Source organism: Diabrotica virgifera, chromosome 4 (assembly GCF_917563875.1).
Source record: "Diabrotica virgifera virgifera chromosome 4, PGI_DIABVI_V3a".
NCBI lineage: Eukaryota > Metazoa > Arthropoda > Insecta > Coleoptera > Chrysomelidae > Diabrotica > Diabrotica virgifera.
In genome coordinates this window covers 111,797,963-111,818,121 of record NC_065446.1, presented here as the reverse complement: position 1 = coordinate 111,818,121, position 20,159 = coordinate 111,797,963, and the positions used below count along the sequence as shown (strand labels likewise).

The window sequence follows — 20,159 nt, the reverse complement described above, 5'->3', positions numbered from 1 at the left end:
TATAATTTCTTATGTTTTTAATTAAAAGTCTTAATTTGTTTTTATAATCGTTTTTCTACTAAGTTATTTGTGGGATCTTGGATTAGCTCATCTGATTAGCTCATACAATATATGTAATAAACTATTCTAAATGGAAAATAAGCCACAATTTAAGAGGATCGGTACGTTTTTTCAGCTGCAATGCTATTCAAATGGGGGTTCATTTTTTTCGAATCCTGAGAAAACTAATAAGTATTTTTAAAAATTTTAAACGCAGAATGAAAGATTACGTTATTAGCGAGGGCCAAAAGTCCCTGAGAACTTCTATAATGTTTATTTTAATAAGTTACAGGGGTGAAAAACTAAGAGAAAATTTAATGTTATTTTTAATTTCAAATATCTCATTCAAAATAAAATTTTTATTTATTCTAAGGGACTTTCGGCCCTCGGTAATAATTCAGTCTTTCATTCTGCGTTTAGATTTTTCAAAAATATTTATTGGTTTTTTCAGGACTCGAAAAAAATTAACACAATGTCCGTGGTAATATTTTCCAAATCTATCTTTGTCATACAACGCACTTAGTCGAATAGAATATTGTCAGTCAGACACTGACAATCAGTGACAATTTTAAATAATAATTATTTGACATGAATCGGGAATATTTTTAGTTGTTGATTAAATAATATTGATATATAGTGTATTTGATAAATAATTGACTTAAGAGGTGAACTTTATATAAAGTTTTATATTGTGTATTATTTATGGAAGATAGAAGCAGAAAATACATCAAGATATATTCTGTGATCCAAGTATTTTGTTGTGAAAGATGTTCAAAATTGTAAGCGTTCCATAGTAACAATATATTATTAAAAAATCACTTTAACACTTTTCCTCTTTTCTCGATTGAGTATTAGTTTTTGTTGTAGCTGCAGGTAAATTATTACAATCACTGAATACATAGCTAGTGAAAAAATTATCACATTTATTAACTGAGTTAATAATTTGCAATTATAAAAAAATAACAGTTATCCAAGAATATTCAAAAGACATCTCTTTAAGCTAGTTATGACATTGTCAAGTATAATGACATTCTAGTAATATGTACATATCTATACCAGTGCGAATTTTACTACACGTAATTTGCCATGTAAAGACAGAAAAGGTAGGGATAGCCGTAAAATATTTGGCGAATTATGTACCCATAGCCTTAACTAAAAAATTATTTTATTAACGTTTTGACATCCGATTTGGGCGTCGAAACGTTAATAAAATCATTTTTTAGTTAAATTGCGGCTAATTTTCAATTTAGAATAATTTATTCCAAAAATGCCATAAGGAAATAGCTTCAGAACAACATTACAATCTATGTTTTTCATGTACAGAATTTAAAAGACACTCCGTCATCCACTCGTTTTTAAATGTAGTTCCCCTCGTTTGAAATGTTGTTTTTAGATAATTTCACGCAGGACGCGACGGCCGCACTACTCCAGTCTCCGAGTCGTTTACCCTATAAAACTAAATATAATTTCGTAGAATAAAAGTTATATTATACGGAGCGAAATCACATTATAGTCTTGTGGTTACTTTATTATTGTGGTTAATTTATAAGAGGAACCGAGTTCATTGGTCCATCCTATAAATTTCTATATTCACACATATTAATGGAACACCCTCTATACTCAACGTTAATTGCAACTATGTAAAATAAAGTTTATTATAATATACTTAGCATTTTGAATTACTGTTGTTATCAGTAACATATAATTAATTTTGCTGTGCTTACCAAATGTGTTTTTTTCTTTATCACCTAATTCGTCAAAGTCACTGTTATGTGCACGGTATACACCATTCCAAGCATTTCTCGTTAAGTTTCTATCTTTATATATTTCTACAGTGCTAGTCAAAAGTCCGTACCCCCCCTCGTATCTTTTGAACGGTTATACCTATAATAGTGAAATTTGGAGTGAGGAAATAAACGGACGTAAGCTTCTTAACTAGTTATGACAGGTGACGTAATAGTGACAGATGACGTTACAGAGCCACTGTGACCGATAATTTTAAATGGGACCTTATAGCAAGTGATACCTCGTTTGAAAGGTATTTAAAATACCTATTCAGTCATACTAATTTTTTTGGGTTTAAGTTGATTTTGATTTTGGTGAATAAATTAAATAAATATAAGATTGTAGTTTCGAATTTAATTAATAAAAATTCAAATGTCCGCCTATGGATTTTTTGTCAAAAAAGTTGACGTTTTTTAATTCTCTAGTAGTTTTTACGTCAACGTCAACTTGTTTGACAAGTAATCATAGGCGGAATTTTGAATTTTTATTAATTAAATGCGAAACTACAATTTTATATTTATTTCATTTATTCATCAAAATTTGCTTAAACCCAAACAAAATTAGTATGACTGAATAGGTATTTTAAATACCTTTCATACGAGGTATCACTTGCCATAAGGTCCCATTTAAAATTATCGGTCACAGTGGCTCTGTAACGTCATCTGTCACTATGACGTCACCTGTCATAACTAGTTAAGAAGCTTACGTCCGTTTATTTTCTCCCTCCAAATTTCACTATTATAGGTATAACCGTTCAAAAGATACGAGGGGGGGTACGGACTTTTGACTAGCACTGTATATAATAAAATAATAATATAGTGTAAAAAAATAATATACCAAACAAGACAGCAAAATATTGTCGTGCGACTCAATTCTTATTAAATAGAAGTAGGCTGAATGCTCGAATATATAGAATTTATAGGAATAAATCATCAGGGGCATCTAAAATAAGCCAAAAGGACGCCATTGTAACAAAAGAAATAAGTGGAAAAACTTTGACAAAAAATCAACGTTGATGTTAGACAAAAAATTACAATTCAAAATAGGAAGATATCCCAGCAAAGTGTAGATAGCATTTGTACGGCAAGAAATTAGGTAATTTAAAGACTTATAAATAACATTAACACACACTGGACGAAGGACAAACAGATCAAAAATTAGTCAATATTTGCCGGATATTACATCTTGGCAAGAAAATGTGAGAACAACGAATGACAGTTCCTTATTTTGGGTAGGTACCCAAAATTTTGTCATTTGTCACTTTTTTTTTCCCTGGAAGCCGTCTGTTGTGAGCCGGTTGTACTGCAGCCACTTGGCTTATTGTACATCTTCCATTGTTTATGAAACCCATTCCAGAATTCTGGAACCCTGTACCAGCTTGTACAGGTCTAGTGGGTGGGTGCCATATAAATTTGGAGTCATTTCGATGTCTCCGAAAAGTGTTTGCCGCCTCCAATCCAATGCCTCACAGTCATGCAAGATATGGTTGACTGTTTCAGGTTCTCTGTTACAGAGTCTGCAGCTCAAGTCTCCATGAAACAGCCCCATTGTATGTAGGTGACCCTTAACTGGCGCATGTCCAGTGAGGAAACCTGTTATGACTCTGAGCTGATTCCTGCTTGTTTTCAGCAGTAACTCAGCTCTACTAGCACATGTCCGTCCGATATACATCTTGCCATGTGTTTGACCGGGTACACTCTCCCAGTGTGAGTTGTGTTGGCTTCGGATCCAGGCTTTTTTTCGTTCGCGGACGGTGCTTTTTGGCACTCCCACGGCCGGCTCTGGACCCAGGTATTTTGTAGCTGATGCTCTCTTGGCAAGTGCATCAGCTCTTTCATTGCCGTATATGCCCCGATGACCTGGAACCCATACCAGTATAACACTGTTACGTTGTGCCAGTCTATCAAGTTCTTGTCGACATTCCCACACCAGCCTAGAGTTCACCTTAGGGCTTATAAGAGCCCCAATGGCTGCTTGGCTATCTGTGCATATGTTAACACGCTGCAGTTCGAATGCCCTCAGGTTGTTTTTTCTTGCACACTGCAAGATTGCAAAAATCTCTGCCTGAAATACGGAGGTACATTCCCCCAGTGGAATGGAAATGTTGAAATTTCCACCACTATAGAATATTCCTGCGCCCGAACCGTCTGCAGTTTTAGACCCGTCCGTATACCAGGTGCAACCCTGCAGTCTGTGTCGAGAGTTTCCTCTGTCCCATTCGTCTCGTGGGCAAATGTCCACTTGAAAAGGTACTTCAGGCATATATCTTGATGTCGTATGGTCAGAAATCATCATCCATTCGGCATCATTAATTTCATTCGTTATTTTACTATGTCCTGATTTAACTGGTACGTTCCTCAGGTTTTCTCGCAGTCTATAATAGCCCATTCTCGCCTCACCTCTTATTGTTATATGTAAAGGAGGGAGATCCAGTAGTGCCTCCATAGCTGCCGTAGGTGTGCCCCTCATAGCCCCCGTGATCCCGAGACAAGCAAGTCTTTGCACCTTGCTTAATTTGATGATGGCACTTTTTTGCTGCACTTTTGGCTACCATACCACTGATGCATATGTAATTGTGGGTTTTACCACCATGTTATAAGTCCAATATACCATGTCTGGTCTCAAACCCCACATTTTTCCGTGAGTACGTCTGGCTACCATTAACGTAGATACCGCTCTCTTCGTTATTCTTTCTATCTGCTGATTCCAAGTAAGTCTTGAGTCTATTATTATCCCGAGATACTTTACTTCACTCACCAGATTTAAATGTACACCATTTAGACTTAGAGGACCCAATTCCTCTGAATTCCTTCTTTTAGTAAATTTCATGATTTTGGACTTTAGAGGACTGATGTTAAGCCCTACATTTGAAGTCCATTCTGTAACTACGGTCAGAGCCTGTTGCATTCGATCTCTGACTGTACCATTAAATTTTCCGTGGGCTAAGATGACTAGGTCATCCGCATAGCCAAGGACGTGATGCCTATCGTTGTCGAGTCTAGCTATCAGGCCATCCATGACCAGATTCCACAATAGAGGAGATAAGACTCCCCCTGTGGGCAGCCTCTGGCTACCTGAGCTCACACTGTATCCCCTAGCAACGTAGCATATATCACACGGCTTCTCAGCATGCAGTCTATCCATCTACAGCTTGTTTCGTCTATTCCTTTTAGACGGATCGCCCTTGTGATCGCTTCGTAGGAGGTGTTGTCAAATGCTCCCTCAATATCGAGAAATGCACCCAACATCACCTCTTGGTTTTCTAGAACGTACTCCACTCTCTGTACAAGATGGTGCAGTGCCGTTTCTGTGGAGACTCCCGCTCGATATGCATATTGTCTCCGATGTATCGGACTTTCAACCAATACACCATCCCTGATATGCCTATCGAACAGTTTTTCTAAGGTCTTCAGTACGAATGACATCAGACTTAATGGCCGCAGAGACTTGGCCCTTTCCTGTCCGATTTTGCCAGGTTTGGGTATAAAAGCCACCCTTATCAGCCTCCATGCTTTTGGTATGTACCCCAGCCCTAAATTAGCCTGCAGTACCTTACACAATTTTTTGAAAAGAAGGTCGTTTCCCTTCTGTAGAAGTATTGGATAAATCCCGTCCGGACCTGGTGATTTATATGGCTCGAATGAGTTTATTGCCCATTTGATTTTGTCCTGGTTTATAACTTCTTTTGCCACATGCCAGTTTTCCCTAGAACCATAATTCATGATATCCAGTCCGGTTTGCCATGTGTCTAGTGGTATCACTTTTGTCTCAGACTCAGGAAAGTGCACCCTGAAAAGCTCTTTCAGGGTGTCTTCACCATTCTGAGTGTATTCACCTGACTCTTTTTGGAGCGAGGGAATACTTATCTGAGGGTCCTTTGAGAGAACTTTATGGAGCCTTGCCATTTCTGAAGTCCCTTCTATCTCTTCACAATGCCTTCTCCACGATTCTCTTTTTGCCCTTCTCAGTTCCTTATTGTAGTCAGTCAGAGCTTTGCGATAATCGCCCCACTCGCCTGACCTTTTGGCGAAATTAAATTTTCGTCTAACCTCTGTCCTTTGATTTGCAAGATTATGATTCCACCAGGGAACTTTCCTGTTGGAATTCCTCACTATCTCCGGACAGTTTTCTTCGAACGCTGACGTGACAATCTCATGAAATTGTTCGGCTGCCATGTCTAGGTCCATTGTATGCCTTATCTTCCCGTTAATCCTGCCTAAGCTATATTCTATGTCTGCTTGCATTTGTCACTTACTTGAACACTACCCAAAATAAGGAACTGTCATTCGTTGTTCTCACATTTTCTTGCCAAGATGTAGTATCCGGCAAATATGGACTAATTTTTGATCTGTTTGTTCTTCGTCCAGTGTGTGTTTAATGTTATTTATAAGTCTTCAAAAACCTAATTTCTTGCCGTACAAATGCTATCTACACTTTTCTGGGATATCTTCCTGTTTTGACGAAGTAAGTCCACGTTATTGTAATTTTTTGTTTAACATCAACTTTGATTTTTTGTCAAAGTTTTTCCACTTATTTCTTTTGTTACAATGGCGTTCTTTTGGCTTATTTCAGATGCCCCCGATGATGCTAAGTTAGCGAAAGTATACTTGGGCAAGATTTGATTAAACTATATGCTCGAAATCTCCCTTTTATTCTTATAAATTCAATTCTTATTGTGCGAAAAGGACAAGTACCTCAAAACTACCGCACGATAAAACCCTCGCACGTTCAAAATTTTTATAATGTGAAACAGCCCATATGATTACATGAGCCACCATTGGAATGTCGTCGTGCGTTCTAACCCTCGCACGTTTAAATTCTTATAATGTGAAACAGCACTTACTCTTTATTAAGTCACTATTTTGAGTATTTAATAATTTTTAGATAAAGAATAAGGCAACTGTAAAAAGGTTTGAAAATGGGGGGATTAAATTAAGATAATTAAATTCGAACCAATATGGATAAAAATAAAAGCGATGATTGTAGGGATAAACGACATACCGATGCATTTGGACGACTATTCCTCATTTAATCCCTATTTTAAATATTTAAAAATCGTTTTTTTTTGCTCTCTTGAGAAAGATGGCTTTTTGCAGTTACGTCATTCTTATTCCGGACCGGCGATATATGGTAGGGGTACATTTACGGGATACAAGGTTTCTCCCCATGTGATTTTCTGACACGCTCGTGTAACTGCAAAAATCCCTGCTTGGGCTCCCCTTTCATTACTTATATTATTGCGTAAAAGTTACGCATTTATTATTGTATACATTATTATTAAAATTCACATTACTTTAAAAGAGGTTATAAGTGAAGAATCATGTACTAAGCATTGTCCTCATAACTGCTTCAGAGCACTAGATTGCATGATAAGCTCAGTTCTCAACAAGTATCGGCCTTCAAGCAACTCAAATTTATTCCCTTGATCTTCTGATATCCATGCAGTTTCCTTTAAAATTCTTCAGCAATATTGATCTAACAAGAACTAAATCTTACTCTGTGTTTTCATTTCCTGGAATATGTATCTCGGTAAACCTAGTTCAGTAATTCATAAAATAAGATACCAAAAATAGATGGAAAATTAAAAACGAAAACAGAACTACTATTTGCAAAACGTGACTCTTTTAACTTCCATAAAAAAACTCAAAAAAATAACAAATAACTTCAGAATATAGATCTATGCAAAAAAAAAGAATGTGTGTGTACTTTGTACGCACGTAAGAAGTTATACTTCTACTACATATTATGTGATTTTTAAGACAACACCAAAAATTTAAAAAAATAAAAGAATAAAACGCACACAAACACATTGAAAAATGCCACAAAGGAAAAATGATTTCTGAACGATAATAATTGTTGGCATAAATTTGAAATGCGCATTTTCTGAAAAAAATTTTTTATAACAAATATACTTACAATCATAGAATGCATAAAAAAATAAAAACTTGCATCGGGAATCGAACCCGTGAATTTCGGGGCGCTTTGATTCGTAATCGAAGCCTAGACTAACTCGTCCAATTCCACAATATTTGTCATGTGGAAAAATAGGGTAACTGAACGTTTTACTGTTTGACAGTTGTTTTGAATATAATTAAATTATGTAGTTTAAATTTTGTGGAAGAAAATATTAAAATATAAGAAAACAGTAAGAAAACAATATATTAGATGAAGATTGGTAGAACTTTTGTTGGTAATCAAATTAAGTATGTAAATCAAAGCATTACATACCTACTAGATAAATAAATCTACGCCAAAAAATCATAATAAAAATCGGATCTAATTTGGGATTTCTTTCTAAAATCCCCATTCTTAAGAAAATAAATGTACAGTAGAACGTCGATTATCTGAACGTCGATCAACCGAACGACCGCTTATTCGAACTATCGACTCCCGCGTCCCGCACTCGAATACCGAGCAAGCGTTAGTAATTGACGCTTAAAATATCTTCAATTTTTTTCAATATTGTATCCAAAAATAATTATGTTGTTGCAAAGACTGCACTTTTTTGTTTAGTTGCTAGTTGTCATTATCAAGATACAAATAAATATGTAGGTATATAAATATGGCTTATATTCACTTGTGGATAAATATGTATGACTATAAATATGTATCAATATATTGTAGTTCAATTATCCGAACAAATCGGTTTTCCGAACACCTATGTCCCCCAATTAGTTCGGATAATCGACGCTCTACTGTATTTCAACCTAATCCAAATGTATAATTACAATATGATTATAATAAAAACTACTTACCAAATTAGAATGAGTTTTCCTTGTCCAAAATAGTCCAAAAGTCCAAAAATATAGGTATATGAAAACTATTTAAAAAGGCAGTATAACTGTTAACTAACTTTTGTTTGTTGTTTCTTTTCACACAAATTTTAAAACGCAACAACCATAAATAATCTGTGCCACAGCCGCCATATTGAATAATTTTTGACATGTCATTTGAACATCCAATCAGAACAAAGTTATAATGCGCATGCGCCAGGATCATAGGTTTTAACATATAAAAATTCACCCTCATATCGCCGGTAAAGAAGCATAACTTCAATAAAAAAGACAATACCACTCTTCTGACAACAGACTTCAGAGTTTTTGGCTCACATGTAGTCTCTCTAAACATCACCTTGCAATCCTTTTCTGACAGCCTTTTTTCTTCTATTCGAATTGTCGAATAAAGGTCTCTCCCATTTCTTTCCATTTATCCCTGTTGTGTGTGACCAATGTGCGTTTCCACATTGGTCCTGCGTCTTCCAGAGGTCCTGCGAAGCGAAGAGACCAAAAGGTCTTCCTCTTGGTCTCTTCGCTTCGTACGGTCGCCATTATTACTTCCATGTATATCTTGTTTTGTCATAAAATGGTCTATTTGAGAGTAATTATTGTCCCTACTTTTACATGAGTTGGTTTTTTGTTGCTAATTCCAGAAAATTGAGCATATTCATCATCTCTAGCATCATCTGTACCGTCGATAATTTGTTTTGATTTTCTGTTTGCTGGAGAATGTCATCTAAAGGTGTTTTATTTTCTTAACAATAAATATTTAAAGAAATTTTTTGATAACAACAATATTTACGTCTGTAAATGAGAGTTTAATGGCTATGTATTTGTTAATGACCTATAAAATTGATTCAAATAAAACACAATAAGAATGTTATTATTATAATTTTAAATAAGAGATGGATTCAGCCGTTTTTTTATGGATGTTTATTTTATCTACACTTTCACAAAATTTATTAAAATTTATTTTCACTACAGCTGTTTCGACGAGTGCCTTTCTCAAGTGATGTATTTTTACACAGAGGATAAAACAAATAAAAAATAAACAAAATTTTAAACAAAAACTGCATCAGAAAGCCCTCAAATAAGTCTATACTGCTTTCTTCTTAATGTGCCTATCCGTGGCGAATTTTGGCGATAATCGTGGCAATCTTCACTTTATCTGCAGCAACGCGGAAAAGATGCACAGCTCTTGTGTTAAACCAGATTCTGAAATTCTCTAACCAGGATTATCTTCTTCTTCGTGGACCTCGCTATCCAAATATTTTTCCTTGCAGGATGGCTTGTAGGAGGGCATATATTTGGATTCATTTAGCATAATGTGTCCAAAATATTTAACATTCGGGATTTGATAGTGGTTAGTACGTCTCTTTTCTTCCCCTTCTTCTAAGGACCTCCTCATTTGTGACCCGATCAGTCCATGGGATTTTAAGAATTCTCCGGTACAGCCATATCTCAAATGCTTCTAAATTTCGGCAAATATCGTCGTTCTGGGTCCTTGATTTAACACCATAAAAATGACAGAGAAGACGTAAGATCTCAGCATTCTTACTTCTATACCAAGAGAAAGGTTGTGGATCTTGAAAAAGGCCCCTATATGGTTGAAGGTTGATTTAGCTTTTCCGATGCGCGCTCTTATCTCTTGGTTGTTGGTCCATTCTTCATTGCAGTGTAGTGGTCTTTGTAGTTGCAGTGACTCACTATTTCTACAGGAATTTGGTTGATGTAGAGTTGACCTTCTATTATCTTTTTGTTACTAATAATCATAAGTTTTGTTTTCTTTACGTTTATATTGAGTCCATATTGTTGACTGTAATAAGTGATTTTGTTCATGAGGACTTGTAGGTCTTTTAGGTTTTCCGCAACTACTATGGTGTCATCTGCATTCCTGATATTATTTAGCCGGTACCCGTTTAGTAGAATACCTTTTTCAGTTTCGTACAAAGCTACGATAAATATTCTTTCAGAGTAAAGATTAAAAATTAGTAGGGACAAAATGCAGCTTTGCCTCACTCCACGCATGATTTTCACATATTGGGTGTGTTCACCGTCAACTCTGAGGTTTGAGGTTTTAGTCTATCCACTAACATAAAATACAGTACGTTATGCTTGATGGCATACATACACAGGCAAAATAACAACTAAAATAGCCAAACACCCAAAAAGAAAGGAATACCATCAGCTTTCAAAACAAACAACCACTTATGCAAATATATTGAAAACAAAAAGAGCCATAAGAAACAACACTTACACAGAGGTGTAGTGACTGCTCAAAAACTTACGTCTGTAAAACTGGTTAAATATTTTACAATCGTATAGCAGAACACAAAATGGCTTTCAACAATAGAAAAACAGACCCGTGTTGAGCTGCCCCCACCCCACTTGCAAAAATTAAAAAACAAATAGCGCTGATTTATGAGCTATTTATGAGCTTTCATATTCCGCAAATTAAAAATTTTGAGCTCGTTACACTGAGCAGGAATTTAATATATTAACTCAGCCACCCCCCCCTAATCAGAAATAGGGATATTAAATCATTGCGGCAGAACTACGATCTATTTATGAGCTCTTGAAATGATATAGTTTCGATTTTTGAGCTCATCCACTTCACCCCCAAACAACCCTTTAATTGATTTAATTTAAGAGCAACATGCTGAAAAAAATTAAAATATATGGTATCGCAAATATAATTCCTATAGCTTATAAATAATATATTCTAAGAATAAACTCTTAAATTACGCGCATTTCGATTATTGAGCTACAACCCCTTCGCAAGAAAACCACCCTATCGTCCCGGCTTAAGAGAGAGTTGTACATAAAATACATTAAATTAATTATTTGGCGACTACATATCATATAATAATTTATGAGCTCCCAAAATACACTCATTTAGATCACTAAATTGCAATTCCTTTTATAGTGCAGCTACTGAAGGTAAATATCAACTATTACCTTCAATTTCGGTAAACATTCATCGATTGTCACAAAAATTGGTGAGTGGTTAGCCGTTAGACGATACCTGAAGAAACAAAGGTAACATGGTGCCACCTTGCGCCTTTACCCTGAGGGTAGATACCGCCCCTTCTCGGGGTGCAAATTATTTTATTAAAAATAACTCCAGAAATCCATAGAAGGACAAATTATAAGCAAAACTTATGAAGATATTAAAATAAACCAATACTTTTTGAGTTATTAAAAATCAAAGATTTCAATTATTTGTGAAAAAAAATGCATGTATTGAAGCGGTTTTTCGTAAATCACTAAAAAAGTGTAAGTTTTTACAAGAGAGTTAATAGTAGTTTAATTAGTATAGTTTATATTCTAAGAATAACCTCTTAAATCACGCGCATTTCGATTATTAAGCTACAACCCCTTCGCGAGAAAATCACACTATCTTCCCGGCTTAAGAAACAGTTGTACTTAAAATGAATTAAATTAATTATTTGGCGACTACATATCGTTTAATAATTTATGAGCTCGCAAAATACACGCATTTCAATTATTGAATTGCAATTTTCTTTCCATAGTGCAGTCACTAAAGGTAAAACTCAACTATGACCTTCGATTTCGGTGAACCTTCATTGATTTTCACAAAAATTGGTGAGTGGATAGAGGATACCTCAACAAATAAAAATAACATGGTACCAACTTACAGTTTTAGCCTGGGGTAGATGTCGCCCCTTCTCGAGGGTGAAAATTACTTTATTAAAAATAACCCCACAAATCGATAGAGGGACAAATTCTAAGCAAAATTTGTTATATAATGCTATTAAAATAAATCAACACTTTTTGAGTTACTAAAGATCAATTATTTTAATTTTTGTTAAAAAAATGGGTGCTTTAAAGCGATTTTTTATAAATAACTCAAAAACTCTAAGTTTTTACAAAAAAGTTTTCATCACTAAAATTGAAGCTAATAAAAACTATAATAAATTCCTTACTTGTAAAACCATTTAATGTTAATTTAAAGTAAGTTGCTTATAGGTAATTTAATGTAGATTTTTTTAGGAGTATTCAAATCTAAGGATCCAAGCTTAAATAACGGGCATTTTATAATACGATGCATTTTATAACACGATGCATTTTATAACACTTACGGAATACTTGTCAAAGTACTTAGAAATACCTATCAAATGAGCTCCAGAAGAAGTTGATAGCATCAAAATTTATACTCCAAAAATTTTTCCAACAAAATACTATTGTTTTTTTTTAATCTGTTAATTTTTATGATATCAGGCACATCCAACTATTCGAAAGATAATTTCAAGAGTAGTGTAGGAAACAAAGGTTGAACCTTGCAAAATGGACACAAGTCCGGTTTTGTTTTTTTTTCTGGTATATCAAGTGGTGCTTATTATGAGACTAAATTTTCTTAAAAATTTTTGCCCCGGAACCCCCCTTTTCACCCCTTTAAAGGGGGTAATTTGTGGTTTTTGCGGAACGTAGCCCTTCCTGTACCTTTTGCAAAAAATGTATTTTATAGAAATATGAAGAGGACTATATTTTCTACGATTTATTGCCGAACAGCTTATGTCTATCACCAACCGTTTAGTGAGGGTAGGGCTCCAAAATTGACAAGTTTGTAAAAAAGATGTTTTTTTAAAAAAAATATTTTTCCCTAAATGTAATGGAAATTAAGAAGAAATCCTGCGGCAATTATTCACAAATAAGTGACTGATTTTTTGGTATAGGTTTCACTTAAGGATAATTGCCCTTTTTTTAATTACAGGGTGTTACACTTTAAAAAACCCCTTTTTATGCCATCTGAACCGTTTATGATAGAGTAAAAAAACTTTCAGCGATTACCCATGTACTGGTGCTATTTACAAATTTGTATAATGCACCCTCATTTTTTCCCCGGAGCCACCCAAAAAAAATAAGAATTAATAAATCAAGTTATTTTCTTGGAATCCTTTTCACACAATGCCCTTTATTAATATACTTAATATATCATTTTTTGCACGTTATAATTACCCATGCATGGAGACCAAAAGCGATTTCATAGTGCAACCCCTGTAGCCAAAAAAAATAAATAGACTGGGGAGTTGAAAAAAAATTTTGCTTTTTGATCCATATGGGCATATGCTTTATCAATAGTGTTTTTCAAAAATATATATGGTTGTTGCAACATCCCTGCGGAAACCACCTCTATCCTTGAAAATATACTGCAGAAAATACCCCTATCCCTTGGCGAGCATGTTTTTACGATTTTCTTATTACCTATGCATTGTTTTTAAACAAAACTTATACAAGGTTAAAGACCACCATTTTCTCTAAAAATTAGGTCTCATTCATTTTTTTTATAAGTAACCGTTACGGCACAGTGGTGCCGTAAACCTCAGATATGCTTTGGCGGGCTCCAGTTTTTGTTTTTTTTTTCGTCACCTGTTCGTTTTATTAATAAAGAACTTATGTAAAATAAAGCAACACAGTGTAACCTACAAATTATGACCTATGCACATTTTACGTTCTTTGCGTCCCAAAGCCACAGTGGTGGCCTAAATTCAATTTTTGCATATTTTCGCCACCTCCACGCATTTTATTGCATTAATACTACCTTAATAGCACAAAATTCACCCTTAACTGGTCGCTAAGCAGTGGGGGATCCGGGGAGGGGTCCCTCTCAAACCAAGTGATATTATATTTAAAGATTATCAAAATATTCATTTATTTTTGTAGAAATTTAGCACCCCCCTCTTAACTATGCTGGATCCGCCACTGTCGCTAAAGCATAAAAAGTACTCCATTCTTATAAAAATAATAATAGAATAATTTCTATAAAAATTAATGAATATTTTTATAATCTTTAAATATAATATCACTTGGTTTGAGAGGGGGGTGATCGCCCCCATCAGCCCTCGCTGGATCCGCCACTGCTTAGCGACCACTTAAGGGTGAATATTGTGCTATTAAGGTAGCATTAATGCAATAAAATACGTGTAGGTGGCGAAAATATGAAAAAATTGATTTTGGGCCATCACTGTGGCTTTGGGGCGCAAGGAATGTAAAATGTGAATAGGTCGTAATTTGTAAGTTGCACTGTGTTGTTTTATTTTACATAAGTACTTTATTAATAAAACGAACAGGTGACGAAAAAAAAACAAAAACTGGAGCCCGCCAAAGCATATCTGAGGTTTACGGCACCACTGTGCCGTAACGGTTACTTATAAAAAAAAATGAATACAACCTAATTTTTAGAGTAAATAGTGGTCTTTAACCTTGTATAAGTTTTGTTCAAAAAGAATGCATAGGTAATGAGAAAATCGTAAAAACCTGCTCGCCAAGGAATAGGGCGATGGCTTAGTGTGAAAACCTCGTATCTCATTAAATTACAATTTTAGAGGAGAGGCAAAAAACAAATAAAGCAAAAAACTGATTTTCTGCATAATATAACCTAAAAACAAAAATTACGTTACATATTTTTAATTCGAGCACATTGAGACAAATATCTGATATTGGCACATAACTAAAAGTGTTAATGTTGCTATTAAATTGGAAATACAAATATTAACTATGAAAAACACGTAAATATCCTTGCAGTATATAGAGCCTTTGTCCAAGTAACTATGATAACCTCGTGTATCTTGATATACGTGTTTTTCATCTCAAATGAGTTTGTGTTTATTATTATTTACGAGGTTTTCATTTTTCATAGCTTATTGCACACCTCCAAATACTAGGTCGATACAATACAAATCTTTTGATTTAAGGTTATAAAATGTTTCTATATGCCGGACTACCTTTTGTTGTTCACAAAGAAGTCAAACCTCTCAAACAAACACTCCAAATTAAGTACCAAATTCTTGGTTGTAAATATACGTGGTAGTCACACTAAATCAAGAGAGCAATTGATATACCAACGTGATTTCTTTTTTCGGCTGTAGAAAATAGTCTAGTGTATTTGGAATTTTTCTAACAGTTTTAAATCGTGAGGTTTTCACCAAAGGTTTTTAAACCAAAACCAAGAAAATGTCATTTTCGAAAAAAAAAAAGAGTTACGAGGTTTTCACACTAAGCCATCGAGGGGTAGTTTCTGCAGTATATTTTCAAGGATAGGGGTGGTTTCCGCAGAGATGTTGCAATAACCATATCTCTAGTGTTAGGGCAAAAGGACTTAAGTCCATTTTTGGCCAAAATGAGTTATCTACACATTTGGTTGTAAACTGTGAAGAAGTTTGTTTTGGTAAAAAAGAATTAAGTCTATCTTAAAATATAAGGTTTTATTAAGACTGGTTCAAAGAACATAAGTTACGTCAGACTATTTTTGTTTGAGCAAACGAACATATCTAACTTAAATCCTTTGTTTTGTCCGATATAAACGACTTATGAAACTTAAGTCCTCTGTATCAATAGTCCACGCGTAGGTGCCGCTGTAAGTTTTTATGACATAAATCTTACTGATCGTGCTAAAACATTCACTTGTTGATTGATAAACGCTAAAAGTTTTCTTTTTCTTCTTCTGTTTCTTTTTATAAGAGAAAGTACTGGACTTACAATTTAACTGTAAATAATTGTGCTTCACGAGCAGCTTCCTGTTATATCTGGCATAAATCAATTGCTCACCGTGGTGCAAATGAGATTGTTTCTTGTCTTTTCAAAGAAATAATGAACATGCCACCTGAAGTCACTAAAATGACCTTTTACTCAGATACATGTGCAGGGCAGAATAAAAATTTCCACGTAGTTGCCATGTCCATCTCAGTCATGCAAATGAAAAGCTCAATAAATGAGATCAACCATAAATTTATGATCTCTGGGCATTTACACATGGAATGCGATGTCGACTATTCCCTTATTGAAAAAGAGAAAAAAAATCGGGAATGAAAATTGCTCATCCTCATGATTGGGCTACTCTCAGTAGATGCACAAACAAAAAACGTCCATTTAAGGTCATTGAATTAACCTTAGATGACTTCTACGATTTTGCTGCTTTATTAAGGACAACGTTTGTAAAGAAGCAAAAACATGTTGATAGAGAGTTGTTCAAATTGCAGAAATGTCGTTGGCTGCAATACAGAAAAAATATGCTACATACAATATTTTATAAGAGTTCTCTGGAAGAGTCAGAAAATTTTAAGGAAATTCATTTTACTAGAAGAGGTCGACAAAGTGCAATAGAACTCAAGAAAAAGTATGATGGGTTAATACCTATAACTCTTGAAAAACAGCAACATCTTCTAGATCTCTTGTACCAGAAGTATACACATTTTTTTATTAAGAACTGCCAACTACAAGTATAAACGATAAGGACCCAGATTTAGAGGAGTTTGTTTCTGATGACGAATAACTTCATCATAGTTATATTATAATATAAAAACTAAATATTACTGTTATTAAAATGTAAGCTTGTATATTTAATATGATTAAAATATCAGGTCAAAAAAACTTAAGTATTTTATTCTCTGATCCAAAGGACTTAAGTCAGATCAAACTTTATTATTTTACAATATTTCATATTAAACTATATTATGTATTGTAAATAAGCTGTTTTTGACCCATATGTGCTGACAAAATATTTAATTAGGATAAAAATAGATTTAGCATGTTTCATCAAATCTTTAAAAATTATTTCTGCAATATACCATTTACTGACTTAAGTCCTTTTACCCTAACGCTAGAGATATATTTTTTTGAAACACACTATTGATGAAGCATATGCCCGATGCATATGCCCATATTATATTATGGATCAAAGAGCAAAAAAAATTTTTTTTTCAACTCCCCATTTTATTTATTTATTTTTTTGGCTGCAGGGGTTGCACTAGGAAATCACTTTTGGTGTCTATGCATGGGTAATAATAACGTGCAGAAAATGATATATGAAGTACACTAATAAAGGGCATTGCGTGTGAAGATTCCAAGAAAATGACTTTATTAATTCTTCTTTTTTTGGGGTGGTTCCGGGGAAAAATGGGGGTGCAATATACAAATTTGTAAATAGCACCAGTACATGGGTGATCGCTGAAAGTCTTTTTACTCTAGCATAAACGGTTCAGATGGTATAAAAAGGGGTTTTTTAAAATGTAACACCCTGTAATTAAAAAAAGGGCAATTACCCTTAAGTGAAACCTATACCAAAAAATCAGTCACTTATTTGTGAATAATTACCGCAGGATTTCTTCTTAATTTCCGTTACAGTTAGGGAAAAATATATTTTTTAAAAACATCTTTTTTAAAAACTTGTCAACTTTGGGGCCCGACTCCCACTAAACAGTGGGTGATAGACACATGCTGTTAGGAAATAAATCGTAGAAAATATAGTCCTCTTCATATTTCTATAAAATAAATTTTTTGCAAAAGGTAAAGGAAGGGATACGTTCCGCAAACCCACAAATTACCCCCTTTAAAAGGGGTGAAAAGGGGAGTTCCGGGGCGAAATTGTTTAAGAAAAAGTTAGTGTCATAATAAACACCCATCGATATACGAGAAAAAAAATAAAACCGGACTTGTGTCCATTTTGCAAAGTTCAACCTCTGTTTCCTACACTAAAGCTACAAAACTGTATTACATTTAATCTTTTAAATACTTTATTTTTTTAGGATAATAGGTTAAATATGCATTCTAAATCATTAAAAATGTTTAAGGTCATTATTTATGCTAAATTAAAGAAAGTTTTATAGGGATTACTAAAGATTTTAATTTTTGTGGAAATGGCGTTCGTTTTATTTTTCACTTTTTACTAAAAAATTCGAAAGGGTCCGATTTTTTTCATGTTCATTTGCCTAATTTTGATGATATCAACTTCTTTCGGTACTCATTTAATAGGTATTTCTGAGTACTTTCACAAATGTCTATTAAGTATATTTTATAAAATGCATCATTTTCCTGTTAATTAGGCTTGAATAATTAGATTTGAGGAGGTACTCTCCGAAAAAAAATATATTAGTTATTTATAACTAACTCACTTTGAATTAATAATAAAAGGTTTTTCAAACCTTTAATTTTGGTAATGATAACTTTTTTGTAAAAACTTACAGTTTTTAAGTGATTTACAAAAAACCGCCTTAAAACCATTTTTTCACGAAAAATTAAAATCTTTGATCTTTAGTAACTCAAAATGTATTGATTTATTCATAAATCAGCGCTATTTGTTTTTTAATTTTTGCAAGTGGGAGGGGGTTCAGCTCAACAGGAGTGAAAAACAAATTCTCTGTACGCACTTCACCGTCTAGATCATAATCCTTCTTTTAATGACCAATTTCAAATTCTCAATATTTAAAATAAATGCATTAAGTCATCTTTAGAGTAAAATCCATGTAAATTAATAAATTAAAAATACGGATATAATTCTGAATTACCAACTTGAGACAAACAAGTCCCATCTCCCATTCAATGTATTCATTTAAAAACTATAAACTGTCGGACCCTTAGTAAAAATACATCATTTGAGAAAAGCACTCTGCCGAAACAGCTATAGTGAAAATAAATTATGGTAAATTTTGTGGAACTATTTAAAACGAAAGTTTTCAGTATTTTATTGTTACATTATATTTTTCTATCAACAAATATTTCAAAAATGGTTTTTTGGCTTGGTAAAAAGTGCATTACACTTTATTTAAATAAGAACAAAAAGGTAATTAAACACGGTAGAAGAATTTACGTATTCTTTTTATTTTAATGCTTATTTATTAAATTTGCAAGACGTTCCTAACAAACACAAAAAACAGTTGGCAAAATATTCCATTTTGATGGAAAGTTAACGGTTTTTTTTTGGTTGATTAAAAAAACTGAAACTCAAGACCAGTTTATAATAATAATAAGGTTAAAAGTCAATTATTAATGTAACTCAACCTAAAATGATCAGTAGTGTACTATAGTTTACAATATTGGCATTTTTCAATGCATTTAATTAGAATTTTAGAAGTTTGTTCTTTAAACTTCTCTTCTAGATAACTGCTGTGGTTATACTAAAGATTCTCATACTGTTGCTTATATTTTTCTTTCTAACTGGACAGAATGCTTTTCTGTCAGCTCCTTTTATTCATGAAACTAGGGCAGGCCTTTTTTGGACTTTAACTAACCTCTTTAAGCCTTGTCGGAACATCTTGACACTTACATCAACTTGTCTTGTAATCGCCGTTTTATGCGTTAGAAAATATGGATATGGATACGCAGTCTCCGCGCAATATCTTCTTATTTGTAACCCTCATTAACTAAAGTTTTTAACATTAAACCGACTGAACAAATAAACTATCAGATAATAATGATAATTAATGAAATTAACAAGAACAACAAGACCAGAGTTATAATGTCAACAGGAGAAACTTAATGCATAGAACTAAAAGGAGGAATTCGCCAAGGAGACTCGCCCAGCCCTTTGTTATCAATATGGCAATGAATCAAATAATTCACGAAGTAAGAAAACTACATGAGTACCACATAGGACCGCATAAAATCACCATAGTATACTATGCCGGTGATGCATTACTAATTGCTAATAAAGTGGATGACCTACAAAGGCAGCTCCACACCTTCAATTTCACAGCAAACAAATGAGAATATCAGTAGAAAAAACTAAATCTATATTTTTAAATACTATCTCTTAAAACCAAC

The 20,159-nt window shown here is 33.8% G+C and overlaps 1 protein-coding gene across 1 annotated transcript in view; it reads left to right on the top strand.

Moving 5' to 3' along the window:
- Positions 1-20,159, top strand: part of LOC114335348 (serine protease snake) — a 102,869-nt gene that overhangs the window by 78,433 nt on the left and 4,277 nt on the right. The window lies entirely within an intron of this gene.